Raw genomic sequence first — 20,354 nt, 5'->3', positions numbered from 1 at the left:
ACTGAAATAATTCACCTCAAATATAAACTAAAATTTGGATGCATCATACCAGATTTTAATTTTGAAAATGAGAGTCCAGCTAGTTATGTGTGGGCTTTTGAGACCTGAATTCCAAAGTGCTGCAGTCACAGCAAAATTAAATTCACTCATCTTCATCTGTCAAAGCAAATCTTAAAATATTAGTGAAACTATTTGAAACTGAAAATATCAAAATCTGTGGATGTTTATTTTTAAAATGTTTGATTTTATTGTGAATATTTTTGCATATACATAGATATAGGTTGTGCAGCTTTATGTGTACGTCAGTTACTAAGCCAGGTCTGACCAAGTTATTTTGTGTGGTGGGAACAGTATTATGAAAAATATTTATTTCCAAGTAGGAAACAAAACTGGTCAGGAGCCATATATTTCCTATCTCAGCTCTATATGTATGAAGGCTTTATTAATAGGTTTCAACTTTTTTTGAATTTGTAACCTTCCCTTGTATTTTAGGAAAATACATAAGGTAGTGTTTCAAAGGAAGAAAGCCTTCTGCAAAACATGGGTTTATAATTAACTGGTGCTCGCTCTTCTTGCCTTTCCAAAATGCCTCCTTGAATTACAGCATCACAATAGGGATATGAAACTGTAAATGAGGGTATCATCTTAGAATCTACCCACTTCTCACTATGCAGTTCACCAGCTGGTTTGTACATCCATGTTTTCATTTACTCTTCTACCAATGTCTGTATCTAAGAAATTATGAAAGCTTTTCTTTCCCTCTGGTTGGTCTGCAATATTCTCTATAATGCACGTAATGAGTGCATTTAAAATTAGTGACTTCTATCAGTAACTAAGGATATGTCGGGCTGGACAGAATGCAGCACAGAACATATAAGCTAAACACAGAGGGAGGAAGAAGAAAATTGCAGTAATTACAGTCATCCACTCTGGCAAGCCATTTAGCATCACTGGCAGATTTCATTCACGTGATCTTGTGGGCAACCAGATGGAAAAAGTGGCATTGATTTTCATGACTTCCACCTCCAGAATTTGTGAACAAAATGCCCTAACAGCATGAAAAATCCTGCCGCTGCCACTGTACCTGCAGCTAGCTCTCCAGTGGGCAGAGGAGGCTGCCACTGCAGCTGGGAACTTAAATTATATGGGCATCTGACATGCATCCTCTTTCTCTCTACTGCTCTTCTTTTTCCAGTCTCTGTTTCCTCACGCTCTGCTGCTCTTTCTCATTTCATCTTTCCAGCTATGAATCTGTCTTTATTGAACATGCTATATGCCAGTGAAGAAGTAACACCTTTAATTCAAAATTCAAATTAACTCCACAGCAGTGCATATGGATCCTGAATTTGGCAGGAATTTAGATGAGATCTTGAAAGTTCCATTACATAAAATTTGAGGGTGTAAAGTTCTTCCGTTTCACCAATTCATCCTGTCGATTCTCCCTATTTACAGTTGTGGCTGTGTGAAAATAGATTCAGTGTTAAGTTTAGGTGTCCACTTACTTCCATTGATTTATCGCTTAAGGATGTCTGTAAATTTGGTTGCTTAAAGCTTTTTCTCAAAATGTTGAATTTCAATTTAAAAAAACATTATGTTTATCGTAAGGTTACTGAAAATATAGTTTAGCCTTTTAACCAAGTATTATAGGAAACTGGTTAGTATTAAGAGAATTTCTGAAGGTTAGATATAGCTGGAGTGTTTAGCAGATGTTTTTTCAGATGGGTGTTTGAAGGAAGTAAGACCTATAGTCCTGCAGTTTGTCCATCTGCTGGATTCCTTTCCCTAATGATGTTTGAATTTGCTGACAAGTTACAGCTATATTTGACAGATAGAGACTTTGAGAACATGAAGTTCCTGGAAGCTTCATGAAAACCAGCAGCTGGTCAGGAGAACAACCCAGATTAATGCCACCCCACTTAATGGCAGCTAGTCCAACTAGTCCCTGACATGTGCTTAGCTCCAAGGTGGAGAGCTGTAAGGGATGCAGAAGGGCAGTGGGTGATGCTTTGTGTGCTGTGGTTGGGAGGGGAAATGGGCATCTGGGAGCACTGGGAAAACAGGCAGAGTTAATCTATAGGAAAAAAATGGGCAGGGAACAGATGGCCACAGTCCATCTGCTCAGAAAACAACTTGTTGGCTTACAAAGTAGTTCATATTTAAAACCAGCAGGATTCACAGAATCATCGAATGGTTTGGGTTGGAAGGGACCTTAAAGATCATCTAGTTCCAACCCCCTGCCATGGGCAGAGACACCTCCCACTAGACCAGGGTGCTCAAAGCCCCATCCAGCCTGGCCTTGAGCACTGCCAGGGATGGGGCACCCACAGCTGCTCTGGGCAACCTGTGCAGCGCCTCACCAGCCTCACAGTAAAGATCTAACTTGAATATACCCTCTTTCAGTCTAAACCCATTCCCCCTTGTCCTATCACTCCATGCCCTTGTAAGAAGTCCTTCTCCAATTTCCTGCAACCCCCTTTAGGTGCTGGAAGGCTGCAATAAGGTCTCCCTGGAGCCTTCTCTTCTCCGGGCTGAACAACCCCAACTCTCTCAGCCTGTCTTCATAGAAGAAGTGCTCCAGCCCCTTGATGATCTTCATGGTGCACCTCTGGACCCAATCCAAGAAGTCCATGTCCATCTTCTGTTGGGGGCCCGAGAGCTGAACGCAGTACTCCAGGAAGAGGGTATGTGATGACAGAAGTATTCTGTGTGGCCTTACTCCCCTAGCCTTTACAGACTAATTATCCAGAGGTGAGACATGGTTGTCTCAGGCACACTCCTCTGGCAAGAAACTTCACATCATTAATCTCATGGACAGAATGCTTCTGCAGTTGTGGTCTCTCTCCGAGTACCTCACAGGCAGGCAATTGCCTGTATGCTGTTTTTAGAGCAATGTCAGGGTGTCCCTATGTTCCCCAGCAGCCAAACTTACACCAGCTCTTCACATGCAAAGTTGAAAATTAATTGCAAGGACAGGATATTTAAGGCTTTCTGTGAAGTATTCAGTATAGCAGCCCAAGGTGTTGACATGTCTGCCTCGAACAAATAAAGCCACCTGTAATAACTTCCATTGCTTACCATGAAGCTGTAGCCCAGCTGCCAAGACAGAGGCAGCTCTGCTTAAGCAGAGTAAAGTCCGGAGAAATAACAATTGGACATGTGACTAAAACATTTTCAGTTGCTATAAACTCATCTGTAAACAGCGGAACTCAGAAATAAAGAGAGCATGCACCTCATTAAATAAAATGAGATAAAAATAAATAATGTTCAATATACTATAATGAAACTATGCAGTACCTGGCTTTGAATACACAAATCACATTATGAAAGCACTGTACTTTTTCTGCATGGATTTCCGGCTATAGACTCTTCACATTTTAATGAGTGAAAAGTTTCACATAGTGAAAGAATATGCATTTGATAAACCAAAATATCCTGGTAACCATTCTGATTGGAAGTATGAAGAGCAGTCTGTCAAATTCTCCTTCCTTATCTCTTGGTTGAAAATCTTTTCTATGTTTGCCAAGAAAATATACTAGTACATTACCACCTGATAAGTAAATCTTCCACTGACTCACTTTCAAAATATATATATTGCCTAATAATAATTTAAGCTCTCAGTAGTAACTGTTGGGACTCCTCACATACGTTTTTGTAATAGTTTTTAAAATAACTCAGGATTAAAAACTGCTGGATCCCTACTGTCTGTCTGGGAAGAAGGTTATAAAGAATGTTACTGTGTTCCAAGTGATGGTGCCAAACAGGTACATGCAGAGAGGATAACAAAACGTATAAAATATGTTCAGGCTATGGGGAAGAAAAAAAATGCAGTTTTATACTGTGCATTTTAGTATGTGCTAAAAAACAATTTTTATACAATATTTTGTGTGCTGTGTCATCTTAACTATTCACTAGGGAAGAAGATGAGTCTTAATAATTAGAAAATCTCCTTCTCATATAGGAACTTTTCTATCCATCTGTGCTCTAGCCTGTGGGAAGAATTCTTAGCTGCTGCTTCTTTTTAAAGAAATTCAAGTAAGATCTCTGATCTGTGGGATGTATTGCTACACAAATCTTTCTTTTTTGCCTTTCTCCTTGTACTGTTGCATCCCATTGTAAAGGAAATTTTCAGTATACACAGCTCTAGTTATCTACATGCAGATCTCAGCTGCTCCACCCTAAATATATAAAGCCCTCACCACTCATTTGTTTTCAGCAAGGTCCACAGGCTAGACTACAAATGAACACTACATAAGCAGAACTTTTTTTTTTTGTCTCCACCTTTTAAAAATATTTATTCCTACATTCTAGCTGACATACAAATAAAACTTAAAAATGTATTTGCCCTTTTGGTACTAACATGTTTGGATGCCCCAGTGAGGACTGTGACATAACAAACCAGAAGAAACACTTGTGACCTTAAGTATTTTGAATTTTAGTTTAGAAATTGGTGTAATACATGAAATTGACTCATAATTTATCTTACTGTTCATGTTACCACTGCAGGTGTTCTAGTAGAAACTCTAGAAATTGTAAAAAAATATTTCTAGGGATCTTAAAAAAAAGTCTAGTCTTACTTTCTTTCACTTCAACATTGGCTCAAATCAACATTATCAGAATAAAATGAAGACTCAAAGCAGGAAGTAATTTTCTTTAGGATAATCCAAAAATGTTTACATGGTAGAGTGTGTACATGATTCGAATGTAGGAATCTGGCTTCACCTCCTCCTCCTGAGCAGTCACTTCTCTCAATTGACTTGTGGGCTGTTTTGCACACCACAGGTTACAGAATGGAAGTGCCAAACACTAATTATGTCCCCATCTGTAAATGAAGAGTGCTTCTGGAGAATTTGCTCTGCCATCCTCCTTTCCTTCATTCATACCATTCAGCAACATAAAAGTGACTGTCTTGTGTGGTAGCTGGGCTGATGAAGGATTGACTCCAGTAATTATGCTCTGAATCTCTTGATAAGGGGTTGTCTCCTCACTGACAAAAGGGAGACTTTCTCAGAAACAGCTGCTGTGATTACTGAGTGCAGGTATCAGTCTTGTCCTGCCAGCCCACTCAAACAGAACATTAATAGTTTAGTCTATTAAAATCTATGTTTGCAAGTCTCTGTGAGCAGAACTCCCCGGTGTGAAATAATACAGCTCATTACCAGGAGACAACCTGTCTATACCCTTCTCCATTTTGGAGGGAGATTACCCATAGTAATTCACAGGTACTTTATCCCACCTACAAAATGACACGTTGTAATAGTCTCTTATATAATGTAATTATACCTTGGTTCATATTGCATAAAATTATGAAATTCAAACTACTGCTGGGGAACACCTTTCTCTGACATAAAACTAAAATGCTTCACAGTAATACTAAGCTACAGGGCATAGTTGAGTTAAAAAAAGGAAAAATAGTGAAATAGAAGGAAGTAGAGAAAGTTTCAGGAACAGTGTGACTAGAGAAGAAATAGGAGTTGCCTCAAAGCACTAGAGCAGCTCCAAGGAGATTCCTGCTGCCTTTGCAGGAGTGCAGAACGCCCTATTGAGAATCTAGTCCTGATGTCACTGTAGCTGTGCTTATGATCTGCTCCAACATTGGAGATGTTTGTCTTTAGTACCAGATGCTGGCTGGTAGATAGAAGATGTTTGTCCTTTATTTACATATTTACAATGCACCAATAAATTATATTAAACATACCATTTATCCACAAATCTCAACAGTTTTGTCCCGAGGAGAAAGTAAACTTTTACATATTCTTGCCATAGGCTCTGTACCAATTTTGCAATTAAGCAGCTATTCCAGCTGACAGAAGATAGAGAGATCTCTGGCAACTCCTCCTCCTGCTGGAGCTGAAGCCAGGCTGAGCAGGTGTTTTATACCTCTTCCCCTCTGCAACCGAGTGAAAACATTCTCAGTCTCATCCAAAGGCAAGAGAGCAAATGTTTTCTGTCGTGTAATTCATATGTCAGTGTGTTTCAGTACTCATACAACAGAAATAAAACAATGCTCAAGTTGAAAATATCCAACAAAAATCAGAACTCACAATTCAGTTTCACTGTTGGTATGATATCCTCTGGAATCAGAGTACCACTAAGCTGTGCTCAGTAAAACTGAAACTCAAGGGTGACTGTAGCTGACCAGTAAACAACTGATAAACAAACTTGCTTGGAAAGCCTGTTCCATACGACATAGAACTGTTTACAACGAATGAAACTGAAATGACTGAAATGCAAAATCGTAGTATAAAATAGTATTTAAGAGTATAACAGTTCTAAACAGCGAGTTAGGAGTGGTGATGCTCTCTTTTCAAACGGAAGTATCATGGAGTGCCCTAGTTCTATGCTAAATAAGACAGCTTAGCAGTCAAATTCTGGATGAAAAGGGAGAGTGGGATTCATCACTCACTCTGGCAAGAAAGAAGTCCTAGCTCATAAGAAAGTTGCATAATTAATGCTATATATTTTAAAGCTGTGAATTGCAATTCCTATGTAAGCTTTGGAAATGGAAAAATGTACCCTGGCAATATTCCTGAGGAGGCAGGGAGGGCACTCACTGAGACTTACGTATATGAAGTAAGAAATTGAGAGTCAGGGATCTGAAAAATAAACGTATACCAAAAGGTTATGTCTTGTCCTTTAGTGGAAGTTATGGGGGCTTATTTGACAGGCAGAATCTAATGACTCGTAAGTTAACTTACAACCCTAAATGTAGCAATTGCTGAGAACCAAGTTAAATACTTTGATTTTGCTTATTTTTAGTTTAAAAAAATATTTCCCAAGCACATATTTTAACATTGAGAACCACATTCACGCCGGTTGTCCAAAAAAATGCATCGTCATCAGAAGAGATCCAGATGTGGCTGTTTCTCTAATCACAATTAACTGACAGCTTATAAAAGCCATCATCTTAAGAAAACACTGACATTTGAAAAAGCTTGGGATCAAGAAAAGAGCCCCAGGGAGTAGTTTAGGGCTCCTCACTCTACTAGAAATAAAATCAGCAGAGGAAGTGAAAGACATATAATTAGAAAACTGAGTCTTGAACCAGACAAACCCTCTCCTCCTGTATGCACAGTCTACTGCGAAGCTGTAAAAGCTGTTTACACTAAAAATTCAGTATCATCTGGAATCTATAGTTCAGGTTTTCACAGCCACTTGATGGATTTAGACTTTACGTCTTACATTGCAAGAGAGCGAGTGGTGCCAGCTCTTGTGCTTTGATTATTAGTCTCTTGCTATTTGGTGTCTCCTAGGAGCCAAGAAAACATAAGAAAAGCTTTCATCTAATATTATATTTATATAATTGCACATTATATGTATGTACTCGTATTTAATCTGTGGCCCTCTTGGCTGTGAGGAAAACCTTGACAGGGGAAACCCGCATCCATCATTTAGGCAGTCAGAGAACATTTGGTGAGATAACTGTCTTAGTACTGAATAGTGTTTTGCATTGGGTTTACTGTATGCCTTCCTTGCTGTCTCAGTAAGGAAAGCTAATCTGCTCTGATCTCTGTCCTGCCACGTCTAGACCATCACCGGAGCTGCATTTTCTACTTGTAGCAATACCCTGAATATCTTTATCTTCTGGTATGGTTCCTTCCATGACTCCAGTGCAGGCATCAGTTGCTCCTCACTGACAGCTCTCTCTCTAGGTATTAGACTTTGGTACTATCATGCCTCCCAGAACCAGGAGAGCCCTCCAAAGTTTTAACACAGGATTTGTCTTCTAGTAAAACCACTACGTGCTCAAGTACCTTCATGTACAGGAAGGACTAGGAAGGATTTTTTTCTCTTTCTGCCCTTTTTTCAGATAAACAAAGACTCTGGGGAGAACTACTGTCTCTCTCTGGAAATGTTCTTTCATGATCCAGAATTTCTCTATTTATTTTCTGCAAATGAAAGCCTACAGTCACAGATTTTATTTACCGACCCCTCACCCCCCCCCCCCCCCCCCCCCCCAAATCAACCAACCAACCAACCAAATAAAACCCAAACAAAACCAAAACAAAACTTTTAAGGATAGGACTCAGGTAAAACAATTCAGGTATGACTGAGTTTTCAGTGAGCCTGATGCAACAGCTTAAAACATAGACAGCCCACTTTATTTTCAGTGAAAATTCTTTTAATCTCTAAAAATACCCTGTGCATTGTGTGACCCCCATTGAGTACAAACTCAAAGGAGTTGAATGCACTGCTCTGATATCACAAATCTGGCTGATTATCACAAACCCAATTATAACCAACAGCTGACCTGACAGTCAAGATCAACACTAGTCTGATCAGCAAAGCCTCAGAATATCCACTTACTGGCATTGCACACTGATGCCTAAATAAATGTGATGCAGTGACCTGGTCAGATGATGCTAAAGCATCTTAAACTCAGAAATCCTGATAAATGCTCTCAGGAAGGCCTGAAGTAGCTGAAAAGGAAAAAGATCTAAGCAGGCACAAGAGAACTCTTCCCTAGATAATGGGGTTTTTTTAATGCAACGCTACCTGGAAAGCATCACAGATAGATTAAAGCGAACCCTTCAAAACTGCTCTCCTACTTGCCATCCAAGAATGAAAGCTGAACATGTGAAAAGTGCTAACTTGCAGGTGGATGCTCAGCCGTAAGTTAGCACCAGCAGACCTGACTCCTGGCCAACTGCTCTGCCGGCTTGCAGGAAAATGGTTCTAGCAAGGGCCCTTATCCCAAACTTCATGCAAGAGCCATCATGAACACAGGTTACAGGAAATATCGGTTCTGTTATCAGCATGAGGGAGTCAAGTGCTTTAATATTAAATGTCAGGAAAACTTGATTGAGCAGCTTACTCATCTGAAAATGAGTCAGGGAAATTCCTGTGGTGCATATGAGTGGAAACCGGGAATCCCTATCGCAAAGAGCTCTCATGGCATATATTTCGATATTACATTTATTGCCATTGTTGACTGTGGGATGGGAAAAAAGGAACGGTGAGGAGTTGCTTAACTAGAATTCATGAGTACATGAGTAATGTCATACAATCGTGTTATATTCTCATTACCTCCTTGGTTAAAATTACTTATTTCACTGGAAATTACCAAGGGTAAGGTATGAGTCATAATCAGCGCAGGAGAAATAAGCGAATGAGAAAGTACCCATTGCTGAAATGTCTTTTTGCCTACACAAACAGGAATAACGTGATATTTCTGTGCAGCAGTTGTTCACACAACAATAATCTTGCTTCTTGAAGATGCACGCCTCGCACCCGCTCCGCCCGCGTTATCACCCGAACTTTAAGTTTTCCTGATCTGATGCGCAAAGAGCATGAGGAGTGGGTCCTTTCCCCCCGGCTGGTCACGGTGTCCTCTAGTCGCGACTGAACGCCCAGGACGGGGACGCACCTGCCCGGGGTGGAGGCGGGGGAAGGGGCAGCGGGGGCTGTTCCTTGGCAGGAGCCGGACAGAACGGCAAACGCCACCTCCCTGCCAGGGACGCGCAGCCACATCCACATCGAGGACAGCGGGCCCGGGGCAGGCCCCTCCCGCCCAGGCGTTACCGCTGAGGCCGTGTGCCTTCACGGCGCTGAGGACGCGAACCGAGGCGGCGTCCCGCCGGGCCCGCCGGTTACGTAACGCCTCCCGCAGGGGAGCGGAGCCGCGGCGACCGCGGCGGGCAGCTCCGCCGGCCCCCTCGGAGTGGGCGGACAACGCTCCTGCGGCCCCTCCAGCCGCCGAGCCAAGCTGCCCGGGCCCCGGCCGCCCCTCCCGCAGCCTGCCCGCCCCCGGCCTCCGGCGGGAAGCGAGGGCAGAGGACGGGCAGCGGCTCAGCACCGGCCTCGCCGCCCCAGCGGGCATGCGCAGCCGTGGGGGCGCATGCGCCTCCCGGGCCCCCGCCAGCGCGCCGGGCGTGCGCAGAGGCGGCGGGCAGGCAGCGGCTGAGGGAGGGCGGCTGGCGGCGGCGGGCGCTGCCGGAGCCCCGTGGGGCGGGCGGCCGGGCGGGCAGCGGCGCGCCCCGTGCCCCGCCGCGGCACGGCCCAGTGGGGGCTCCGGCGGCGGCCGAGTGGCGCCGGGGGCCGCCGGGCCGGCAGCGCCCGAGCCAGGCTGTGCCCCAGTTTGTGTCCAATCAGAGAGTGAAGTGTGTGCACCGAGCGGGGCGGCAATGCGTAAACAAGCCCCGGGAAACTCCTCCGCCCCCCGCTCTCCCCTCCGCGCCGCTCCCGCTCGCTCCCCGCGCCGCCCCGCAGCCTCCCCCGCCGCCCGCCAACAAGTCCGGCGAGGCGCGCGTTCCCGCCGCCCAACCGCCTCAGCCGCCCTCCCCTCCCCCCGCCCGCCCGCCCGCCCAGCCGGCGCCGCCCGCGCTGCCACACGCACCCCACTCCCGCACACGCCCGCGGGTGCCCGCGGCCTCCCGAGGGGGAAGGTAAGGGTCCCGCCGGGCCGGGCGGCGGCAGGGGCGGGCGGGGGCCGCCGGGCGGGCGGGTAGGCGGCGGCGGGGTGCGGATGCGCGGGGAGGGGGGGGATCATGTGTCATAACAAGTTGTTGAACGTGACATTGCTCTTGAACTGCGCTGCGGCGGCGGCGGGGAGCGGGGCCGCGGGGGGCAGGGGCCGCCGAGTAACTTTCTCCTCAGATACGCCGCGGAGGAGGGAGGCGGCGGCGCGGGCAGGGCGGCGGTGCTGGCTGCCGGCGGGGACCGCGGAATGCGCCCGGGAGAGGCTGATGCCGTCCGCGATGCTTGTGGCTTCCTGAGGGGGACGGCGCGCAGCGCGGCTGGGTGACGAGCGCTTCGCGTCTGGCTGCTGCGGGAGCCGTTGCCACCCCTGCGGGGATTTTTCTAGCAAGGCGCCTGGGCGGCTAGTTAGCGAGGAGTAGGTTCTGGTCCAAAGCATCTGTTCCTGCGGGTAATCATCCCTGGCTAGTGCTCCGTGGCAGTTTGGCCCGCTTCCGTCGTGATTAGCTTGGCTTATTATATAAGATGTCACCGGAGGAGGAGAGGCGCAAACCCTCGGTGTGAGGGGGTCAGGCCGGCCCGCCGCGCCCTCCCGCAGCAGGTCGCGGCGCTGGGGGAGCGGCCCGGGCCCGGCCCCGGCCCGCGCAGGGCGGGAGCTCTCCTCGCTGCCCGCCGGTGGAGCACGGCAGCTCCTTGTGCACGTGGTTGGGTGTGTTTCCCAAACCCCTGAGCAGAAGCATAACCTGCGCTGGTTCCTCTCCGCGTGCCCTTCTCTCTCTCGGGAGCAATAAACATTTGAGCATAGCAAAGTTTAAGAACTTGATTTTTGCTTCCTTTATGTGCATGTTTAGTATGTTAGTATGATCTGGAGACGATTGAATGAATCATCAGTTCCATGGAATAAAAGCAAGTGAATCATCTCTCATACACACGCATACAACCGTGCGGGAGCATAGTTGTTACTGTAGATAGTGAAAGGTTAGTGTCGGTTTCTGATACGCAGTGGGATGTAAGAAGCATAGATAGCGCTCAGAAACCTAGCAGGTTTCCTGGGGCTACTTTGTGAACTGTGAAAGTTTTGCAACACTCGCTTGCAGTTTTTCCTGGCTCGGTGGTTGAATGGTAACTTCCTTCTGTATCAACTTGCTACCCTTTATTTTACCAAAATTCTCAGAAGGGTGCTGTTAATGGCAAGATTTAAGTTGCTGTGTTATTCAAAATGTATTAATTTAAAATAAAATTTAAGAAACCCCCCACCACCACCCACCAAAAAAATCTCCCAAACATAAATGATATTGCACTACGCCTATACACTGAAGCCAGAGACAGATCCCAGACGCTTTTAATCTGGGATTCGTTTTGCTTAGTTTTGTTAAGCAAAAATGCTTAGTCTCTGTTAGAGTAAAAATATATAAATACATATTTGGAAACAAATTAAGGCAGTTTATTTAATAAACATGTTAGGGTTGTACCTAGATACTCTTCTGTTCTTGATCCTCTTGCCTTTTGCTGTGTTAAATAGGATTGAGGCTGGGTCCTGTGTATAGTTTTTCTTTCAACTCTGATTTGGTTCCAAAGTGGAATTTCCATCCTCCACGTTTTCTTGATGTGTCTATCTCTCCCTGTACAGAGGCAGAACTATGAATTTTAAGAGATTAATTCCTCTTCTTTTTCTCAGCATACCTGCCACTGTTGAGAAATGAAGTCACTGTTTACAACAAGGAAGTAGTGCTTTATACATACAAGCACTCGGGTTTACAGTATGTGAAGATCTTTGCATGGTCTGCCTCCTTTGGCATCAGGTATCCTTAATCTTGCTGCCTCTGTTTTCTACCTGTAGTCATTCTCCAAACAGGAATGGAGGAATGAATCAGTCATGGAAAGGGTTGGTTTGGGTAATTGTTACTTTTGGGGAGAAAAGGCATATTACCTTTTTTTGTTTGTCTAGAACTGAGTGCACTGGCACTTCAAAAACGGTTTTATTGCATTAGCTACAGGATTGGAGCAGCTAAGTGTGGGAAAACTATTACTTCAGGGTTCATTGGGCGGCTTTTAACACCTCACTATCAGAAGATTCTGAAGTTAACCAAGTTAGGACTACATGCGACTGTGAACACATCGTAATAGAGATTCTCTTAATTGAGGTACTTTGGGTGGTCAGATTAACAAACAGGAAAGAAATAGTTTTATTTGTGCATTTAAATCAGCATTCATCCATTTGTATTTGATTTCCTTACAAAGAAGATAGAAACATACAGTGTGGGTGGCATTCTATGCACCCAGACCTCAGCTGAAAGCAGTAAAGCAAATAATACTGAAAGTGGACTCACTACTCTGCTCCAGCCATTTTTCCCTGCTCTATATGCGCTCTAGTCTTCAAAGCAGAAGTGAAAAACTCTAGGTTTCACTTTTAAGTCTGCAGAATGTGCAAAATAAAGTGAGATAAAATGGATTGGTTTAAGGTTACTTCTCTGCAGCTCCACTTTTTGGGATTGATAAGCAGATTACTGTAGGATGCACAGCAGAACTTTGAGAACAGTGAAGGGCAATGCAGATAAAAGTGGAGTGTCAACTTTGTATTTTATTTTTTTGCTGTGTTGGGATACATAGACTTTGTTCTTAGCATGATAAATTTATGAATGTATATTAAATCTTACACTGCCTTTTATCAGAAAGAAAACAAAGATGAAGTTATAATCTTTATTTGAAATCAATAGTACTTTGCTTAAAAAATAGTTTATAGTACTTTGCTTAAAAATAGTTTATCACCTGCTTTGCAGATTCTTTGCTCTGAAAGACTGGTGCCAACAGCACCTTCATATGTCCTTCCAGCTCTCTCAACTGGAAATGAATAGTTAACATCCCAATGGAAAAAAAAAAGATTCTTTCCATTTTGCAGTTTTGACTTTAAAGACCCTTTCTAGGCAGATCCAGCAGTCCCAAGCAAAGTTTTGAGCTGTTTCTGTAGAAGGACATACTGCTAGTGTTGAAAAAGAGAATCCTTTCTTCAGCTACTGAAAACTTTGCACCAAGTTGGCTTGGGGGTCATTTGCTCCCTAAATACTCAGATAAAAACATTTGTTACAGTTCTAGGGGAAGAAGTTTAATCTCTGTTACTAATCTCAATATTTAAAATATTAAGAAAATAGTTAGAAAAAGTTGATACTCTACCAAGGTGTATCGCTTTGTGTATTACAGTTGTAGCTAATCTGTTCTTGAATATTGGCGGATAGCACTTTAGACATTTCCTACAGTGAAGCTTATTTCCCTTATTATTGTGTTTTTCTCTTTACATTTTTCCAGTAAATGTAGTGCTATGAAAAGTAACAGCTTTACAGAATTTGCGACTGAAGCCCGTAGTAAGCAGAGCAGGTGTAGCACTGGCAGCAAGTTCCTCCATGCTATGACAAGACTGTGTATATCTAGCTGCATGTGTGCATGTGGGAAATAACAGTGTTACTGTCTCTATCTTAATCATTGCTTATAAAATAAAAATCGCCTACTGCCAAGTGTAGGACACTTTTGGAAGGAAAGCTACATAGTGTTACTTGAGCATTATGGTCTCAACAGCTGTCACTATTAGTTCTTACATGTGAAACGTAATCTTGGCTGGTTACCTAAAGCTGAAACCATTTATCCCATTATTAATAGTCAAATTCATGCATGTCTCAGCAGTTTTCCTAATATCTGGCCAAACTGTTCCTTTGCTACTATGCACTGATCATTTCTTTCCTGATACGGGGTAATTTTCTTCCTTTGTCGTTGTTTTGTATGTGTTTTGAGGTTTGGCTGAAATAAAAAAAAAATAGCCTGGAAGTTTGCCATAATAACCCTATTTTCATAAAAGACCTAACTAGGGAAAAGATGAGAAGACTTACTTTCTTAGAGAAGGTTAAAGATGAGAGTAAAAGTTATTGGGAGGATTTTACATACTTAAAGATACTGTTCTATTACTGACTGATGCATCAGAAAGAGGGAGGTACCAGGCTGCAAGGTGTTGCGGTCTGTTACAGTTCAAGAGCTGCTTTCCCACACTGAATCTTCGCTGGCAGTTGAGTTTGCACTGGTTCGAGTATACCACATGGGCGTTGAGCAATGACTGCTGAAGAACCAGGTATCCACACTCAGATAGGGTGCCTTTGGTGGCTCCCTGGGCACAGCTTCAGTATTGGTTCTTCCACAAGGAGGAGAACCACTTTGTCATCATACCACTTCTGCTCTAAGCAAATTCTTATAAAAAAGAACCCTTCCTACACACTAAATCACTAATGGAGATGCACTAAGAAATAGTGTTGGGACATAAATGGTGAAATTTTGGGTTTTGTCCTCATTCATGGGTGTGATTTATTCTATGCATATTATTGATGGCAGCATTACGAAATTATTTTCTGACAAAGATACATTGTTTCTGACAACTTTCTGGGAGTTACCTGCTTCCTCGGAAAAATCCATGATTCTGTTCTTGGTCTGTGTTTTATGAATAGCAGACAGCTGAATCGATGAGTACAATCTGACACCAGCAGGGACGGTTGTAGCTTGTAACTGCCATAAAATTGCTTGCATCCAGTTTATTATTCCCATCTTCCAAACTCCACCCTGCACACTTGTTTAGTTCACCTGTTACAGTTTGGGGTTTGTATTACGACCTCTTGGGGAACGCTTTGTCATTCATTCTGTATTTGTAAAATTTGCAGCACTTCAGTATTCTGGCTGATTTGGCTTCCAGTCTCTATGGAGATAAGTAATAAATAATAGCTTTCATTTTAGATGGTTTTGTCTGAACCTTTACTGTGTTTCTATGCCAGTGCAAAACCAAAACAATTCTTCTGCAGTTTTAATAGAACATTTGTTCAAAGACCAACACTGGAAGTAAAACATGATTCCAGATAGACAACAGTATGAATGAAAGAGTAACAAATCTAACTCATATTTTTGTCACTCACGTGAAGCTTCAGTGAGGGAGACCATGAATACCACCAAGAGCAAAATTAAGCCCTAAGAAAAATGAGACTTCAGTTTTGTTTTAACATAGTTCAGCAGGAAGAATCTTACAGGAATTCTCAAATGTGATGAACTTCTGTAAGGGACAGATTGGTTGTCATTTTCATAGTATCTTCTGGTCCTTCTTACAAATAAACAAACAAAAAAATCGTGATTTTTCTTATGTAGCCAAAACAGCCCGAGCAGCGGTTTGTTCAATTTTGGACTTGGAATCACACACTTCTTTTTGTACCTGAGCTATCCTGGTTCCCTTTGCAGAGATGTAGAATTAGGGACTGCTTACATGGATTATAGACAGCTGAAATTGTTACAACTGACTTCTTCCATGGGGAACCAAATGCTGTGGTAATAGCTTGATGACAGAGAGGCAGTTTATCTTCACTTTGTAATTACAAGGGTGATTTCACTTTGGCACTGTATCAGAATATGGGAAATATATGGATTTTCAATGTAGTGTTACCAGGTACCTTTATATGAATTTCTATTTGCAGTGGTCTTTAAAAGTATTAATGTTCATTGTTTAGTTTTTCAGGACTAATATAATTGTTCTGTATCAGTTTCAGTCAGTACTAATGAATTCCATTTTACCAGACAAAGCAAGAAAGTACCCAATTTAGTTTGCAACAACTGTGAGCTAGTAGTTGTGTGGTCATATAGATGATTTTATGACTGTTTATGTGACAGTAACATATATTTCCTAGTGGCTGCAGCTGACAAACTAATTTGCAGAAGTAGAATAGCTGAGATTTCTCTTTAGAACTATAAAATGGAACATTCTAATATGCATTAGCATTTACATTTTTAAAACCAGTTTCTACCATCATATAAGAAATCAAAGTATTTCTTTTCTGAATACAAATATGTATTCAGACAGATAGTGTGGATTTATGAGAACACACTTGGATTAATTCTTATGTTTTCAGCTGCCTATTAACATTTTATTTTTGTTTTCAGTCACTTTAAAATTAGGATAATGTATGTAAATAAGAGCTTTTATAAAAAAACCCAAACCTAATATAAGACAAGAACTGTAGCTTTGACTGAGCATCCTAACCCATGAAAAAGTTCCTGTTAAGGAACAATCTCAGTGTCCAGTCTTGGCATTCTCCTAATCACTGCATTTTTCATTGTCTGTGGATTTGTGATGTGGAAAGGAAGTACCTGCAGATTGAAATTACTTGTATGGTCGTAAGTCCTATTTTAGCTTTGTCAGTACAGTGATAGCACTTACTGCTCTTGATCAATAGCAGGCCTTGGTACATAAACGCAGCTCTCCAAGATTTAACACTGAGTCTGCTTAGCAGTTGCTGATGTAATAATACAACGTAAAACTTAATAGCATGACCTATAACAAGATATTAATTTCCTGAATCTGAAGTTGTACTTGGAAGAAAGAAAAAGCACTGGAGTTGCTTTCAATAGCAGAAGAATGCATTGTGTTTCCTAGTTCTGGTTCTTTTTAACGATGCGGGTAAAATATTACCGCCTTACTAATTTAATTTGGATTGGAAAGTGTGTTTATTAGATTATTCCAGTATGTGTCCAAAGTCCCTGAAAGAGAAATCACTTTTCTTTGGGATGTAAAATGCACCAGGGTTATGTGTTTACATAAGTTTCTTAGATAGACTTTTTCAGATGACTTTTTGCATTGTGTTACATCTATTAAAATCTTTGTGTACTAACAAGGCACATTACAGTAATAGAATACAAAAAAAAATATTCTGAAGATAGATTTCAGTGCTAGTTAGTACTGATCAGATCTGACAGACAGATAAATTCTCTCCACCGCAAAAAAAGTAGTTGATCTTGAGATAAAAGTCTTGAGTGATTCTTAAAGAAGCATCGCCACTAATTAAAGCAAGTGAAATTATATTTATTTCCTCCCTCAAGAAGAAGAATGGAATATGTCAGAAAACAGGCTCTTGATTAATTTCCTAGTGAGAACACAGTTCTTTTTTTCAGATGGAAGATCAGCTCTTAAACAGACAATGTGTGGATTGAAGGAAGTTAAAAATCATAGAATCATAAAGTAATTTAGGGTGAAAAAGACCTTTAAGATCATTGAGTCCAACCATAAGCCTAACACTGCCAAGTTTCTTTCTTCCATGGTTTTATAAAATTGTTACTTACTTTTTTGAAGAATCATCAGTACTAGCTGCAGAGACAGAAGACCCTTTGTATGATATAAATGATATTTTGACTAACTACTCTTGGTTGATTCTGGCTGTGGAATTTCCCTGCATTCAAAGTGATTTTGAAGAGCTGCTTAATCAAACCAATATTTTTCAGCTTTCCATCTTAACTCTTTGAGTTTATCATAGATAAAGTAAATTTTCATGCTTTCATCCCAAATACATATTTACCACAATTTACAAGTGTTTTGTGTGGACAGTGATGACAGAATGCAAATGGATTTATTTGAAATAATGTACTCAGTGACAGTTGTTGCCTCACGCAGACAAGTGTTTATAATCTACCATTGATGTGTAACTTGCTGACAATTTAGAACATAAATTTACATGGGTTTAGTCTACAATTCAAAATTTCCATTAATTGCAGAGGAGCTTTTCCAGTGAATTCAGTGTGAAGCTGGATGAAACCAGTGACAAATTTGTAACAGAGGCGCTTTTCTATAATGTCTGGCTTCTCAAGGTATAACAGCTCTTATTACATCAACTGATACAATAGGAAAAAACACACAAACTAGGCCCTTCGTCAGGTCTCAAAGAATTAACCTTGAACTAAGGGTGTGATTTCAGAAGACACCTATATTTACTTTTGAACTGGGGAACACTATTGAACTGCTATTGAACAAGGGAAGTGCTGCTTCTATCTCTTATGCTGTTTGAGCCCTGGCAGTCATTGAACTTGAAAATAAAGTTTAACTAAGCCATCAAGAAACTAATAAAAACAAGCTTTCTGTTGGTCTGGTGTGTTAAATGGACTTAAAGATGGATCAACAAGCTCCAGAGTGGTGCTTCCCTTTTTTGGTGCAACTGATCCATTAGATCAGCTCTGCTGTTCAGTTAAGTGTAGATTTAAGGACAAGTTGGGAATAGCTGCTTTGATTTTATTGTAATTATGGCAATCAAATAGCTAATTTGAGGCGGAAGTGTGGTTATCACCTGGAAAACAAAGTGGATATTAGTATAGGGAGAAAATGTAAGGTAGTGCTTCATCATGGGCAGAAAAAAAACAGATCATTACCACTAGAAAACTGAAGGCTTTAGCTGGGGTTTCACCATGCAGTAGAGGTAGTATCTCTACTAAGTCTTATCATTTTTGATAGCTAGAAGATCTGTGAACCCTTGTTTCCAGGTTTAACTTGATGATCAGGACTGAGAAGTGGAATTTTCTTAAAAACTTTCTCATGGAATTCATTCTGGCACCTAGAAGTCTTGCGAATATGTGTAATTACATTGACAGAAGAGCAACGTGAACAGAGCAGTGTACGTTAAGAAAGTGGTTCTCTAATATTTATTTAAGGTAATCTCTGGTCTTTCTTGGATACTTACTAGGCTCCTGCACTGAAGTGGATTTTGTGTCACATGGACATGAGTTCCTGGAGCAGATTTGATGTTGTCTGGTTCTGGACTATTAGGGGCAAACTCTGCATCTGACTTCTTTCTTGGCAGTGGAGAACCCTTCCCACTTCCCCCATCTAGCTGGCCTATACCTAGATTTCTCAAGCACTCTGATACATAAAGAATATTTGCAAAGATTTGCTGAACATTGGACCTTTGGATTCACATTTTCTATCTTTTTTTGGGGTAATATGTGATAACATTGACAGGTAGCGTGCTGACTGAAATTTCCTATAATTCCTACAAGTGATGATAACTGCTCATCATGTCATTTGTACTGTATGTTTTCAAAGGAAGCATCTTGGGTCTCATGTATCCAAGGTAGTATCCGTAAAAACACAAATAATTTAGAACTTTACCCTTAGCTGAACATAACTACTGTAACTTAAACCTCAGTTGATCCATTTGACTCTAGGCCAATATTGAATATGCATGTAGATAGAGAAAAGCCTAACCACAAGTACTGCTTGTACTTACCATAGTTAAGTTACCACAGACCATGCCTTAAATTGCTTATAAAATTGTCAGTTATTAAATAATTCCAAGAACAAGATTAGGGAAAAGTTGTCATTTTGCCTAGTAAAACAGTTTTTGTAACCTTTTCATTAAAGCCAGGACTTCAGATTTGGCTTAATTATTGTCTTTGTATTATGAATGTATTTTTTCCTGTCTTCTGAAAATAGAGTAGTGTTTGATCGAAGTAAAAGCCTTTGAAAAAAAGTATCTTAAGTTTATATATGTTCTTAGAAGTGGCTGGTGAGAGTTTGCCAGCGACATTTTCCAAAGACAGCATCTGCAGCCAAGTGCTTGAGTGGAACTTTCCCTGTCATTGTTTCTCCTTGAATCCCAGTGTGGACTCTGATACAAGTATTAAAAAGGAGGAGTTTAGCTCTGTTTTGACTGTTAGAGGCACAGACATCACAAAGAAGAAAGAAGAGGTGACTGCTTTGCAAAGGAGTGAGAATGGCAAGTGGCGTCTGTTTGCAAGTATCAGCAGACAAAGGCAGTTAGAAAACCATTAGGAGGGTCTAGGCACAGGGAAATGAGGAGGTGGATGTTGAGTGATCTGGAAAGGTCTCCTGCTCAGGGGAGGGTAGGAGGCCTAAACCCAGTAGAGAACATACTTCCTAAGCCTCTTCTTTCCTCTGCTATCAGCAAATAGCAGAGAGAACAACGGGTAAAGAACGTCTCTCCCTTCAGTGCTTGCTGGATTGGTATTCATACATTTGAGGTCTGTTTGGTGGGTGGAGAATTCAAACTGCTGACAATTTATACTGCACAGAGTCATACTGACTCTGCAGTAGAAATCCTGTATTTTGGGCATAGTTAAGTATAAAAGTTAGATTGTTCTCATAT

At 41.8% G+C, this 20,354-nt stretch overlaps 1 protein-coding gene across 5 annotated transcripts in view; it reads left to right on the top strand.

The window, feature by feature from the left end:
- The window catches only part of PCGF5 (polycomb group ring finger 5), a 100,478-nt gene that overhangs the window by 19,272 nt on the left and 60,852 nt on the right, over positions 1–20,354 (top strand). For 2 of the 5 annotated variants that reach the window (XM_040605772.1, XM_040605775.1), the window contains exon 1: positions 10,061–10,382. The exons of 2 other annotated variants lie outside the window; for them this stretch is intronic. The gene's annotated coding sequence lies outside the window, so the exon portion shown is untranslated. Of the gene's footprint in view, positions 1–10,060; positions 10,383–20,354 lie in introns of those variants that run through there. One more of the 5 variants, XM_040605778.1, reaches the window with a different exon arrangement.

Source organism: Falco naumanni, chromosome 9, assembly GCF_017639655.2.
Source record: "Falco naumanni isolate bFalNau1 chromosome 9, bFalNau1.pat, whole genome shotgun sequence".
Classification (NCBI taxonomy): Eukaryota; Metazoa; Chordata; class Aves; order Falconiformes; family Falconidae; genus Falco; species Falco naumanni.
The sequence above is the reverse complement of the archived record's forward strand: the minus strand, read 5'-3'. Positions and strand labels throughout refer to the sequence as shown.